The sequence below is a fragment of the Nyctereutes procyonoides genome, unplaced genomic scaffold (assembly GCF_905146905.1).
Source record: "Nyctereutes procyonoides isolate TBG_1078 unplaced genomic scaffold, NYPRO_anot_genome, whole genome shotgun sequence".
NCBI lineage: Eukaryota > Metazoa > Chordata > Mammalia > Carnivora > Canidae > Nyctereutes > Nyctereutes procyonoides.
The window spans coordinates 23,190,844-23,206,306 of NW_026575046.1; the positions used below are offsets into that span (position 1 = coordinate 23,190,844).

Sequence of the window (15,463 nt, forward strand, 5' to 3'; positions counted from 1 at the left end):
AGCCAAATATATAAATCAATTAATAACAAACTTAATAAAACTCATTTACAATATAATAATAGTAGGAGACTTAAACTCTCACTCAGCAATGGACAAATGATCTAAGCAGAAGATCAATAATGAAACAATGGCTTTGAATGACACACTAGATGGACTTCACAGAGATATTCAGAGAATTTCATCTTAAAGTAGCAGAATACACATTCTTTTCAAGTCCACATGGAACTATTCTTCAGAATAGATCACATACTGGCCACAAATCAGGTCTCGACCAGTATAAAAATATTGAGATCATACCATGCAAATGTTCACATCAAATGCTATGAAACTGGAAGCCAATCACAAGAAAAAATTGGGAAATACAAAGAGGTTCTGTCTCCCTTTCTGATATATGAACTAGGGGTTGTGGAAGGGGAGGAGGGCGGGGGTTGGGGGTGAATGGGTGACGGGCACTGAGGGGGGCACTTGACGGGATGAGCATTGGGTGTTATTCTGTATGTTGGCAAATTGAACACCAATAAAAAACAAATTTATTATTAAAAAGAAAAGAAAACAAAAAAATCTAAAAAAAAAACAAAAACAAAAACAAACAAAAAAAAATCCAAAAAACAAAGAGGTTAAAGAACATCCAAATGAAGAATGAATAGATAAACCAGGAAATTATAGAAGAATTAAAAAAAAATAGATGGAAGCAAAAGAAAGTGAAAACACAGTAGTCCAAAACCTTTGGGATATAGCAAAGGTGGTCATACAAGGGAATAATATAGTAATACAGGCCTTCTTCAAGAAACAAGTCAAGTCTCAAATACACAGCCAAACCTTACACCTAAAGAAATTAGAAAAAGAACAGAAAATAAAATCAAATGCTAGAAGAAGAAGGGAAATAATTTAGATTAGAGTAGAAATAAATGATATAGAAATTAAAAGGACAGTAGAACAGATCAACAAAACCAAGAGCTGGTTCCTTGAAAGAATTAACAAAATTGATAAACCTCTAGCCAGACTTATCAAAATAAAAAGAGAAAGGACTCAAATAAATGAAAGAGGAGAGATTACAAACACCACTACAGAAATACAAACAATTTTAAGAGAAAATTATGAAAATAAGTATGCCAACAAATTAGGATATCTGCAAGAAACAGATAAATTCCTAAAACCATATGAACTACCAAAAGGAAAACAAGAAAAAAAGGAAATTTTGAACAGACCTAAAAACACCAAAGAAACTGAACTGGTAATCAACAACCTCCCAACAAACAGGAATCCAGGGCAGGATGGTCTCCCAGGGGAAATCTAGCAAGCATTTAAAGAATAATTAATTAAAACCTATTCTGAAGCTGTTCCAAAAATAAAAATGGAAGAAAAACTTCCTAAGTCATTCTATGAGGCCAGCATTGCCTTGATTCCAAAACCAAAGACATCACTAAAAAGAATTACAGGCCAATATCTCTGATGAACACATATGCAAAAATTCTCAAGAAGACACTAGCTAATTGAACCCAACAGTACATTAAAAGGATTATTCCACCATGATCAAGTGGGATTTACCCCTGGGCTGCAGGGGTGGTTCAATATTCACAAATCAATCAATATGTTACACTGCATTAATAAAAGAAGGGATAAGAATAATATGATCCTCCTAATAGATGCAGAAAAAACATCTGATGAAGTACACCATGTATTCTTGATAAAAACCCTCAAGAAAGTAGGGATATAAAGAATATACCTCAAGTCACAGATGCCATATATGAAAGACACACACCTAGTACCATCTTCGATGGGGAAAAACTGAGAGCTTTTCCTCTACTGTCAGGAACAAGACAGGGTATCCACTCCCACCATTGTTATTTAACATAGTACTAGAAGTCTTAGGTTCAGTAATAAACAACAAAAAGAAATAAAAGACATCTAAATTAGCAAGGAATAAGTCAAACTTTATTTCTTTCCAGATCTATGTAGGAAGACTCCACCAAAAAATTGCTAGAACTGATACACAAATTAAGCAAAGTTGAGGATACAAAATCAATGTATCCTCAATGTATGTTGCATTTCTATACACCAATAATGAAGCAGCATAAAGAGACATCAAGGAATTGATTCCATTTACAATTGCAACTAAAATCATAAGATACATACCTAGGAATAAGCCTAGCCAAAAAAAAGTAAAAGATCTGTACTGTGAATATTATAGAACACTTATGGAAGAAATTGAAGCTGACACAAATTGAAAAACATTCTATGCTCGCTGATTCAAAGAACAAATACTGTTAAAATGTCTATAGGACCCAAAGCAATCTACACATTCAATACAATCCCAATCAAAACAACACCAGCATTTTTCCAAGAGCTAGAACAAACCATTGTAAAATTTCTATGGAAGCACAAAAGCCTCTGGATAGTCAAAGTCATCTTGAAAAAGAAAAGCAAAGTAGGAGGCAGCACAATCTCAGACTTCAAGCTGTATTACAAAAGCTGTAATTGTCAAGACAGCTTGATACTGGCACAAAAACAGACACATAGATCAATGGAAAAGAATAGAAAAGCCAGAAATGGACACGTAACTATTTGGTCAACTAATCTTCAACAAAGCAGGGAAGGATATCCAATGGAAAAAAAGATAGTCTCTTCAATAAATGGTGTTGGGAAAACTGGACAGCCACATGCAGAGAAATGAAACTGGACCATTTTCTTATACCATATACAAAAATAAATTCAAAATAGATGAAAGACCTAAATGTAAAACAGAAAACCATTAATCCTAGAGAAGAAAATTGGCAGCAACCTCTTTGACCTCGGCCACAGCAACTTCTTAGTAGACACATCCCTGGAAACAAGGGAAACCAAAGCAAAATGAACTATTTGGACTTCATCAAGATAAAAAGCTTCCGCACAGTGAAGGAAACAATCAACAAAACTAAAAAGCAACTGACAGAATGGGAGAAGATATTTTTAAATGACATATCTGATAAAAGGTTAAATATCTAAAATCTATAAAAAATTTTCTCAAATTCAACACTCAAAAAACAAATAATCTAGTTAAGAAATAGGTAGAAGACATGAGCAGACATTTTTCCAAAGACGATGGAAAGATAGTTAAAAGATACATGAAAATATGCTTAAAATCACTTATCATCAGGAAAATACAAGTAAAAACCACATAAGGTATCACCTCACATCAGTCAGAATGGCTAAAATTAACAACTCATGAAATAACAGATGTTGGAGAGGATTCAGAGAAAGGGGAACCCTTCTGAACTGTTGGTAGGAATGCACACTGGTGCAGCCACTCTGGAAAATGATATGGAGCTTCCTCAAAAAGTTAAAAAAAAGAACTACCCATTGATCCTGCAAGTACACAACTAGTTATTTATCCAAGAGATACAAAAATATTGACTCAAAGGGGGCACATGTACTTCAATGTTTATAGTAGCACTATCAACAATAGCCAATTACAGAAAGAGCCCAGGTGTCCACTGACTGATGAATGGATAAAGAAGATGTGATTATATATATATATATATATATATATATCACAGAATATTAATCAGCCATTGAAAAGAATGAAATCGTGGCATTTCCAACAACGTGGATGGAATTAGAGTGTATTATGCTAAGTGAAATAAGGCAGAGAGAAGCAAATATATGATTTCACTCATATGTGGAATTTAGAAACAATACAGATGAACATAGTGGAAGGGAAGGAAAAATAAAATAAGATAAAAATTGAGAGGGAGACAAACCATAAGAGATTATTTTTTTAAGATTTTATTTATTTATTCATGACAGAGAGAGAGAGAGAGGCAGAGACACAGGCAGAGGGAGAAGCAGGCTCCATGCAGGGAGCCCGATGTGGGACTCGATCCCGGGACTCCAGGATCACACCCCGGGCTGCAGGCAGCACTAAACCGCTGAACCACCGGGGCTGCCCCCATAAGAGATTCTTAACTATGGAGAACAAACTGAGGGTTGCTGGAGGGGAGGTGAGTGGGGCGATGGGCTAAATGGGCAATGGGCATTAAGAACGGCACTTGTTGGGATGAGTCTTGGGTATTACATGTAAGTAATGAATCACTAAATTCTCCTAAAACAAACTCTACACTGTATGTTAACTAACTTGAATTTAAATTAAATAAATACCTGCAATATTTAAGTGTGTCAATATTTAAAAAGTTTAACATGTAAGTGAAAATTTTATACTTTTGTACTAATATTTACCAAAGACAAAATTTTAGAATTATTGATTGTAGTATAGCATTAAAACTTTTTCTGAAGTGTAGATAAAATATCTACCCTTAAAATCATATTATCTTTTGCAAAAATAATATATATTATATATATTTTATATATATATATATATATATATATATATATATATATATTTCCCCAAAGAATGGTAAATTTGAGGAGATGTTCCATCCTTCAACTGGTGGGGAACTTCAAGAATGTTCTTTAGGAGTCCAACATGAGGCTACTATTAATGTTCTTAGAAGGACTGGTTGCCCCTAGGGGAAAGGACATGGCTCAGCTGCAGTGAAAATGCCTGCAACACTCAGTCCATGATATCAACTTGAGTCATGAAAAACAAGCTCAGAACCTGGCAACCTATTTGTGTTTCATAGGATTACGGAGCTTGAATGAGATGGAACATGCTTATATAGTGGAGTGTTTTCACTGTAAGATAGCTCTGATTTTGCATAATCAATACGACAGTAGGTAGAATGCTGAATGAATAAGCATCTATTAAAAAATACAATTTTTTAACTGCAACATTCATTCAACAGGGTGCTAACTTGCTCTTGTTTATACATAGAAAGAATGGAAGCCAAAGATCACAATTCTAAAATTCAGGGACTAGTATTCTCCACTCCCTTGGATGCTTTTCCTATTCATTGTGATAAATTTCTCTATCTCTGCAACTGGTTTTGGTTCCAACTACTCTGAAGGGTGTTTGTGTGTGTGTTTTCTCACATTGTAATACATCTTTACCTTTGACATTCCTGATTATCTTAAATAACAAAAATTTTGTTTTATATTTACATTTTGCTGAAACAAGTCTAAATTAATCTAAAATCTGCCAGTTAAATCTCTCATAGGGGATTCCTGGGTGGCTCAGCAGTTTAGTGCTGCCTTTGGCCCAGGGTGTGATCCTGGAGTCCCGGGATCGAGTCCCACATCGGGCTCCCTGTGTGGAGACTGCTTCTCCCTCTGCTTGTGACTCCGCCCCTCTCTCTCTCTCTCTGTGTGTGTGTGTGTGTGTCTCCCATGAATACATAAATAAAATCATTAAAAATAAATAAATAAATCTCTCATTATGCTTTTATAATTATGTGCATATGTTTTACCTAGAGTCAGGGCAATAAAGTATAGATGGCAAAAAAGCACATTAACACATGATGACTTACATACATTTTTTAACTTAAATTCAGTTTTACAAAGAATTTATTAACCCTTTGAAGAATCAAAAATAACATGCACAAACCCTAATAATTGTCAAATTATTCATCTGAATTCATAAAAAATATTTTAAAAATTCCTTTTCATTGAACTTAATAGAAAAAGGCTTATTCTCTTTGCAGTTCAAGTGAATAATACATTTTCAACACACGACTCATGTTCTATTTGTCACTATGAAAGATTAAAAAACAAACATGTCTTCCACTGTGACATAACTATAATGATATTATATAGACTATACACAACAGAGTTTACTTCAAGGCATGACTCCATTTAACTCTAAGTGAATTCAACATCTTTCTAGATAGACATCATACAATTTTTCATTTAAAAAGAAATAACTTCCCTTTTTTAATAGCTTTTTCTTAAAACTATTGCTACTTTGTTCATTTTTTTGTTCATAAATGCTTTACTGAAACTAGGAAACAATAATAGAAATGGTTTGTGAGGTATCCCTTTATTCCATTTGGGGAATATATATATATATATATATATATATATATATATATATCCAAATATAGTGTCTATTTCCCTAAAGACAGAAGGCAACAGCTATAAATTAGAATGTACAGAAACCTTAATTATATTTTTCTGTAAAAATATTTTTCTTTATTCAACAGAATGGTACATTATTCTTCTATAAAGAATATACACTGGAAAAATGAACAAAGTAACTTTTACTGCATTTAATAAAATGGAGTTTTATTCTAATAGAAATTAACAATGTGAAAAGAGGGGCTAAGCTGTGGTAATCACACACAAATTTAATTTTCAAATTATATAACTATTCAGGTAGAATAAGCTCAAAAATGAAAACAATAACTAGTGCTCACAATTATAATTGTACCACCACTTATTTTTTTTAACAATTTTAAAATACTTCGTCATTTTATCATTTAAAAAAAAAGCTTTAAAGTGGCCATGGTTGCCCATGTACTTTTTTTCACCTTCACTACAATGTCATCTAATTCTTTTATAAACTTTAGTGTCAGCGTAGCCTTCACTTCTAGAGAAACCTTCCCTGTGTCTCTTGGGATTTCAGTGGAAATCCTCCCCTATGTGTTCCCACAGCACCTGCATGCTTTTTTTTAGCACTTATGCTGAGGCATAATTGCCTGTTTATTTGTCCTCTTCATTAGGTCATATACTCCATATATATAAGAACTGTGCTTTGTTTTTCGTTATATTTCTAGTACGTTACACATATTTTTAGATTTGCATAAAGTTCAATAGTTATTGAATTAAATATAATAAGAATTTAAACAAATTTGCAAGATCATAGATCCAGCTGATTTTGCTCTATACTATTCTTACAATACATTCATACCACCCTAAGGCATCCTTGATTGAACCATTATAAAAATATCAGGACATGACATCCAGCCTAATTTCAAAATCTGACCTACCTAGGATAAATCAGTATGGTGTCAATGACAACACTTTGCTTTCTTACCAAACTAATTAAAACTAATTAAAGCATTCTTCCAGAAACAGAAAATCTATAAGTTTTATTACTTTATTGAGAAGATCTGAGATTCAAGCAAAAGAGAAGGTGGTAAATCTACTATCATACTATACCAATATTGTTAAAGGTTATGAGCACGGGCACATTGCTCATGAAGTGAATCATGAGGAAAACAATATCATTGTTCACAAGGGTGATCTAAAGTAGGTCCATAGAAGAAATATGACCCCCCCAAAAAAAAATACCTAAAATGTGTTTTGAGAAATAATGGTCAAAGCCAAGATTAACTCTATTAAAGTCAAAAGCAAGTTTTATATAAAAGAATACAAGAAGAAGGAGAAAAAATAGCTCATGGATTTGTTGGCAAGAGCATCAATAAAGTTGGTAATAACTGTTTATGAAGCTAGCATAGGCAATAAATAAAAGAAGGCAGAAGATAGATTATTAGAAAAGAGCAATAATTTTTTAGTAAAAAATTTAAGTTAAAGGAATAACCTAATGTGCAAAAATATATCACAAATAGACAAAGGAAAAACTAACATCCAAATGGAAAATTATGCAAAGGTTATAAATATGTTTTGCAAAATAAAAAATAAATTTTCTAATAAAAATATGAATAATGTTCAATCTCTAAATAACAAATTGTAAAACAATTTTTAAATGAGATACCATTTCTTACCAATAATATTGGTGAATTTGGGATATGTTGTTTTACTGAGGACAAGGAGAAATGGACTCATTCACAATTTGTTGTAATAGAAATTGGTACAACATTTATGTAAAAACTGACAATGCATCAATATTTCAAAATATGTATATGTACAATATTTCAAAATATGTGGATATGTGTACATATGGCTGAGGTCCAATATGTACATATGGCTGTCAATATACATCAGTGAACAAAACAGACAAGGATGTCTACTCTCCTGAAGCTGACATTCTAATGGTAGAGGAGAAAAGTACACAGACAATACAAGAATACAAAAAATAAATACATAAATTGTGTGGTATATCAGTAAGAAGATTACAAATTTTATGGCAGAAAAAGAAAAAGAAGAGTGACGTCAGAAAGATTAGTAAATGCAAGTGGTTTAGCTAGAATGGAGGAAAGGTTTTGCATTTGCAATATAAACAGATTATCAGAGTAGGTAGGGCCTTGCTGAAAAAAGGCTTGAATGAAGTGGCAGAGATAGTCTTAATCTTTCTGGAAGAAAAGAATCAAGAATCAGCCAATGAACGTAAAATCCCTAATGTGAATGCATATCTGGCCTGTCAAAACAAAAATGTTAGGTGACCAACACGGCTAGAATGAAGGGAGCAGAATTTTCCTAGAACATAAAATCAAAGAAGAAATGTGTGTGTAGTGTGTCTGTGTGTGTGTGTGCGTAGTGTGTGTGTGTGTGTGTGTGTGTTAATCTTCTGGGGCAAAACAAGATTCTAAATGATGTCTAAAAGTTAGCTAAATCAAAAGGTAGAAGGCAGAGGAATGAAAAGGACAGTGAATCCATTAGACAAGATGTGCTGTGAGGAAAGATGATATTGGTGGTTGCAAATAATGAATGGCTTTACAAGTCTTATTTAGGAAAATAAGAATGTTATCTTATGAGTTTTAAATAAGGGAATGAATGACCAGATATGAATTTTCCAAATACCGCTACTTTAGCTACACTGGAGAATGATTTGTAAAGGACAATGTTCGGCTAAAATGAAATTGCTTTCAAACTCTTGTTGAAAGAGCTCAAGCCTGAGATAATGGTAGGCTGAAATTGTGACAGTAGGGGTCAAAAGCAGTTTAACAAACAGAACTGATGGTCTTGATGGTGGACTGCTTCTGGAAGAAAGGAACAAGGCAACTACTCCCACATTTCTAATGGTGCTATGTAAGTGACTGGAAGTATCCAGCAACCAACATAGGAAATATAAAACAGTTTTCACAGGAGAAATTATTGAGTTTCAGTGTTGTACAATCTGGGATTGAATTCCCCATACCTTATCCCATTGAAAATATTCAAGGAAGATGGAATTGTGGATATCACATCCCCAGAAGAGGGATTTGGCAGGAAGTAAGAATTTGAAAGGCACTGGAGTATTTGTGGTCAGGATCACTGATAGTCTATAATTCATCATTGTGTTTATAAGCAAAAAACCTCAACATTACTGGATAGACAATTAGGCAAAGTCAACCTTCAATGAAGTCTCAGCCTCAAAGACATGAGGTTTGGAATCCAAAGATGCTTTTGTGCAAAGAAAATGGAACATCTTCCCTTTGGATGAGGAAAACTGGAATTAGATTCATGACTGTGAAAAATGAAAGAGGCTGGGTTTTCTGCTATCACCAAGATTCCCAGTACATGCTACACAATTTGCAAGACCCAGTGAAAAATGAAAATGCAAGGCCCCTTGGTCTAACAGTATTATTTCAAGATGGTGTCAAAAGAGCATTAAACCAAGCACAGGGTTCTTCAAAGCCAGTGTTCTGCACAAGACACATACCCATGAAGACAGTCTTCCAACTTCCCAACCACATCTAAAATCCCAAGAATCAACAAGATATCCCTGAAGAGTATGTAGAATGAAAAAAAGGTGACCTAAAACATAACCCTGAAGTCCAACATTTTGTAAAAGCTAAATAAATTTCTTTAAAAAAGTACTGAGAAACAGAAGTGAGTATAATAACTATGCTTAGATTGATAATAACACCTACTTTCCTTATCATAAATTCCTAGGTTTGCAGTATATAAATTCCTTTCTAAAGTTTAAATTTTATAATCAGAAACGAATAGTTTAAAAAAATTCCAACTCTCTCCTTTAAGGGAAGAGTTTAGAATTGAAGTAGTATTGATGCAATAGAGTTAGGTTTATAGGCTAAAACTCTGGTTCATCATACTGCTCAAGAAGCTCGATTTAGGGTCAGATTATCAAAATGATAATCTAACAAAAAAGACATTTTCCTTTGGGTAATACAGTATTATAGTTTTAGTTCTGTCATCATTTAGATTAGGAATCATTTTATACAATATTTTGAAAATTATTTAAGGTAAGCTGAAACATGTGACAAGTATCAAACTAAGCTGCAATAACACAGCAACAATTATCTTTAGCCTCTACACATCCAGCTCGCAGAATAGAAAAAAGATAATTTAACTCTGACCTTTCAGATAACGTTAGCATTATCTTCTAAAATACAAGAGTATCATTTAAATTAGAAACAATTGGTAGGGATCCCTGGATAGCTCAGAGGTTTAGCACCTGCCTTTGGCCCAGGGCCTGATCCTGGAATCCCGGGATCCGGTCCCACGTCGGGCTCCCAGAATGGAGTCTGCTTCTCCCTCCTCCTGTGTCTCTGCCTCTCTCTCTCTGTCTCTCATGAGTAAATAAATTAAAAAAAAATTAAAAAGAAACAATTGGTAAAGGGGTATCTGAGTGGCTCAGTTGGTTAAGCATCTGACTCTTCACTTCAACTCAGGTCATGATCTCAAGGTGGTGGGATTGAGCCCTGCACTATGCTCTGTGCTGAGCATAGAGCCTGCTTATGATTCTCTGTTTTCTTCTCCATCTGTCCCTCACTCTCTGTCCTTCACCTCCCCTTTCCCTGCTTGCACGTGCATTCTCTCTCCCTCTCTCTCAAAAACAAAAACAACAGACAAAAAACACAAATAAAAATCCAACTGGTGCATTCATTGTGAATAGCAAAATTCAGTTTTTCTAGGATCTTCCTTCTTAAAAGCAAAATGAATTATCACAGGAAAATGCTTCTCCATGTACTCAACTGTTTTCCCAATCATTTTCCCTTATTGGTTTGGTCACTATTCTCTAACATTTTCATTTTCAGAATCTCTTTCCTCGGGAGAGAATAGTAGAGAGTAAGGGTGTTATGCTAGGTGAAACTGCTAAAGAAAATTTTGTGCTGGCAACTGCAACCTCCACTATGAAAGGGGAAGTAGTTCACTATCCATGAAAATATTCATCATGAGAAGACTAAGATAGAAGTTGTTCTAAAAATACAAAAACTTAAAAGTTCAGAAATTTATTTCATTGAATGTAAACAAACTTTATTCATAACGGGAGTTAGAGTAATAGCTTATGCTGTCAATTTTCTCTTTGTGATATAGATAAAAAAAAAAGCAAAAAAGGGAAGCTCCTATGAAAAACATTGTTTTTCTCCATGCGATTATACTACTTGAAATTTCACCTTATTAGCCCACTGATACCCAGCATTTATGAATTTATCTGAATTATTTTGGATGTATTTAGAATTTTAATGTTATAGCCTAAGGTAGGACATTTCATAGGCAATGTAAACTTCAAATTTTGTGTAGATTTTTGGAGTCTGTGAAATCATGGTTTGACTCACAACTGCCACTTTCTCAGTGAGGAGTGGTACGTTCTTTTTTTAGGATTTTATTTATTTTAGAAAGAGAAAAAACACAAACAAGGGGAGTCGTAGGGAGAGAGGGAGAAGTAGGCTCTATTAAAGCAGGGAGCCCCATGTGGGGCTTCAACTCAGGACCCAGGATCATGATCTTAGCTGAAGGCGGATGAGCTGACTGAGCACACCCAGGTATCTATTCCAAGGAGTGGTAGGTAATTTAACCTCTCCAAGCCTCACTCTTTTTACCTGTAAAATGAGGGAAGGATCCCTTACTTAATAAAATTATGGGGATTAATAAGTGCACTAATAGTATGCATTCAACTAGTATTGGTTCTTGTTTTTGATTATACATCTTTAACACTCTGAAAAGACACTTTAAATTAATATAATTAAAATATTAGTGGATTATTATTAATTATTCTAAGATAATCTTGTTAGGCTGTTTCCAGGAAATATTAAAGAATTCAATATTCATTTCATATTTTCCAGATATTCATTGTGATTTAATAAACTAAACTATTTCTTTTATTTTCAAAGCCATGTGTATGTAGTATGTTGTAGTATCTAACTTCTGAAATCCATATGTAACTGCTTGAACATTTTACTTCTTTTCCTTGAACCTCTCCTACCTAGTTCCAGCATGTTTCTGGGTGCATATGTGTGTACAAACACACACACACACATATATATTTACAAGTATTTAAATGAAATATTGCACACTTAACTTTAAGCATGCTTTTATTACATAAAAGCTTATAACTAGTTTTGAGTTCATAACTTTTATTATTACTAGTAAACAACTAAGTCATAAATATGTATTCTTAAGAAGCAAGGGTAACAAAAGAAAGAAGTTTTACTTACCTCCATTTACTTCAAAATAGCCCAAGAAAATCTAAAATTATGGTCCTAATTATGGTCCTAACCTGGTAAGCAGGTTAGATATGTTCAATTTTCACATCCAAGCAAAAGTATAATAATACTAATAGTAAGAGTAAGAGGAGGAAGAAGAAGAAAGAAAAAAAGGAGAAGAAGAAGAAGAAGAAGAGGGAAAAAGGGAAGGAGGAAAAAGAAGGAAGGAGAAGAAGGAGGAGGAGGGACACCAGGAACAGCAAAAATTGGAGGAGAAAAATGAAAAGATGCATTCCAAATGTCTTAATAAATGTCTTAATAACATAATATTATATGAAACATGAACATTCATTATATCCTGGCAATGCTAGAATTTTCTGTAGCTCCCAACATTTCTTAGTAGATTTTATATTAATCATTCCGTTTTCTGCAATAACCAATCAGATATGAAAGTAACCATTCCAAGGAAATTGGCTTTTTGAAGTTGTCAGTATATAGCAGGTAGTGTAGAAAATGATTTTTCATAGCATTCATTATATCTGGAAGTGCTATAACTGGTAATATTACATTTAATGCTTAAGGTAAAAGAAATATTCATTTCTCCAACTTACTGAGTCTCATGATTTTTAAACACATGAAATCCACATTGTTTACTGGTCACTTTAACAGAACATTCCATACTTCATGTTGTATTGAGGAGAATCTTTAATAAGTAAAAGAAACATGTAAAGCATATGTGCATGATGATAAATCAGTAGTGAGAATTTTTGCATCAACTTTAGTTTCATTACAACTATTTAAAGTCGTGTTTCTCTGTTTCCCATAGAATTTGTGACTCCTCTGACTCTTGGATCTCTGTTGCATACTGTTCTTACTTATTTTTATAAAGTGATCTTTCTTTATTTTTTTGTAATCAATTTAAGGGCAAGAGTTTCATCCTAATTGTCCTTTGATTCATATTGCCCAGTACAGTGAATGAATGGATGGCTTGTACAATGTAAGTATATCACATCCCATTAGTGATTTTAACATTAGTAACTTGATTCCGGTATGGTAGCATATCCATGAATGGTTTTAAAATAATGACAAAAAAAATCAAAGTCTTTCCTGGCATCTTTTTTAACCACAATGCTATGAAACTACAAATCAACCACAAGAAAAAAATCTGGAAAGATCACAAATATATGGAGGTTAAATAAAATGCTACTAACCAATAAATGAGTCAACCAACAAATCAAAGAGGAAATTCAAAAAAATACATTGAGACAAATGAAATTCAAAAAATACATAGAGACAGATTAAAAAATACATAGAGACAAACACAATGATCTAAAATCTTTAGGATGTAGCAAAAGTGGTTCAAAAAAGGAAGTTTACAACAATACAAGCCAATCTCAAGAAGCAAGAAAAATATCAAATAAATAACATAAACAATCTAGAAAAAGAAGAACAAAACCCCAAACCAGTAGAAGGAAGGAAATAAAGATTTGAGTAGAAATAAATGAACTAGAAACTAAAAAAATAATAGATCAAAAAATCAGGAGCTAATTCTTTAAAAAGATCAACAAAATTGATGAACCTTTAGATAGATTCATCAAAAAGAGAGAGAGAGAGAGAGATGACTCAAATAAACAAAATCAGAACTGAAAGAAGAGAAATAACAACATACACCACAGAAATGCAAAAGATTATAAAAGAATAGTATGAAAAATTACATACCAAGAAATTGGATAACCTAGAAGAAATAGATAAGTTTCTAGAAACATATCACCTACCAAAATTGAATCAGGAAGAAATAGAAAATTTGAAAAGAACAATTATCAATGTTATCAATGATGAAATTAAATCAGTAAAACAAAAACAAAACAAAACAAAACAAAACAAACTCCAAGCAAAGAAAATCTAGTACCAGATGGCTTCACAGGCAGAATTCTATCAAACATTTAAAGAAGAGTTAATACCCTATTCTTTTCAAACTTTCCCAAAAAATAGAAGAGGGAAGAAATATTCCAAATTCATTCTATGAGGCCTGCATTACCTTCACATTAAAACCAGATAAAGACACCACAAAAAAAGAGAACTATAGGCCAATAACTCTGATGTACATAGCTGCAAAAATCCACAACAAAATATTAGCAAACTGAATCTAACAATACATATAAAAAATCATTTGGTATGATCAAGTTGGATTTATACCAGGATGCAAGAGTGGTTCAGTAGTTGCAAATAAATCAATGTAATTTATCAAATTAACAAGAGGAAGGTTAAAAACCATGTGATCATTTCAATAGTTGCAGAATAAGCATTTGACAAAGTACACAGCCTTTCATGATAAAAACTCACAACAAAATGGATTGAGAGAGAACATATCTCAACATAATAAAGGTCATATATGAAAAACCTGAATGTAACATCATACTCAATGGTGAAAAACAGAAAATTTTCTCCCTAAGGTCTGGAACAAGTGATGGTCCCATCACTTCTATTCAACATAGTACTGGAAGTCCTAGCTACAGCTATTAGACACATAAAAGAAATAAAAGACATCCAAATTAGTAAGGAAAGTGTATAAATTCCACTATTTGCAGATGACAAGATACCATACATAGAAAACCCTAAAGACTTCAGCAAAAAACTACTAGAACTGACATATGAATTCAGTAAACTCATAGTATACAAAGCCAATGTACAGAAATCTGTGACATTTGTATGTACTAATAATGAAGCAACAGAAAGAAATTTAGAGAGCAATCCCATTTACAGTTTTAGTAAAAATAATAAAATACCTAGGAATAAACTTAACCAAAGAGGTGAAAGAACTGTACTCTGAAAACTATACAACATTGATGAAAGAAATTAAAGACTACACAAACAAATGGAAAGACATTCTATGCTCATGGATTGCAAGAACAAATATTGTTAAAATGTCTATACTACCCAAAGCAATCTACAGATTTAATGCAGTCTTTATCAAAATACCAACATAATTTTTCACAGAACTAGAGAAAATTATCCAAAAATTTGTATGAAATGACAAAAAACGTTGACTGGCCAAAACAACCTTAGAAAAGAAACACAAAGCTTGAGGTATCACAATTCTAGATTTCAAGTTATACTACAAAGTTGTAGTAATCAAAACAGTATGGTATTGGCACAAAAATAGACGTATAGATCAATGCAGCAGGAAATAAAGCTAAGAACCAAGCCCACAACTATGTTCAATTAATCTTTGACAAAAGAGGCAAGAGTATGCCATTGGAAAAAGTCTTTTCAACAAATCATGGTGGGAAAACTCGACAGCCACATGCAAATGAAACTGG

At 33.1% G+C, this 15,463-nt stretch overlaps 1 protein-coding gene across 1 annotated transcript in view; it reads right to left on the reverse strand.

Annotated features, from left to right (window-relative positions):
* Positions 1-15,463, reverse strand: part of HCN1 (hyperpolarization activated cyclic nucleotide gated potassium channel 1) — a 376,053-nt gene that overhangs the window by 185,977 nt on the left and 174,613 nt on the right. The gene's annotated exons all lie outside the window — the stretch shown is intronic.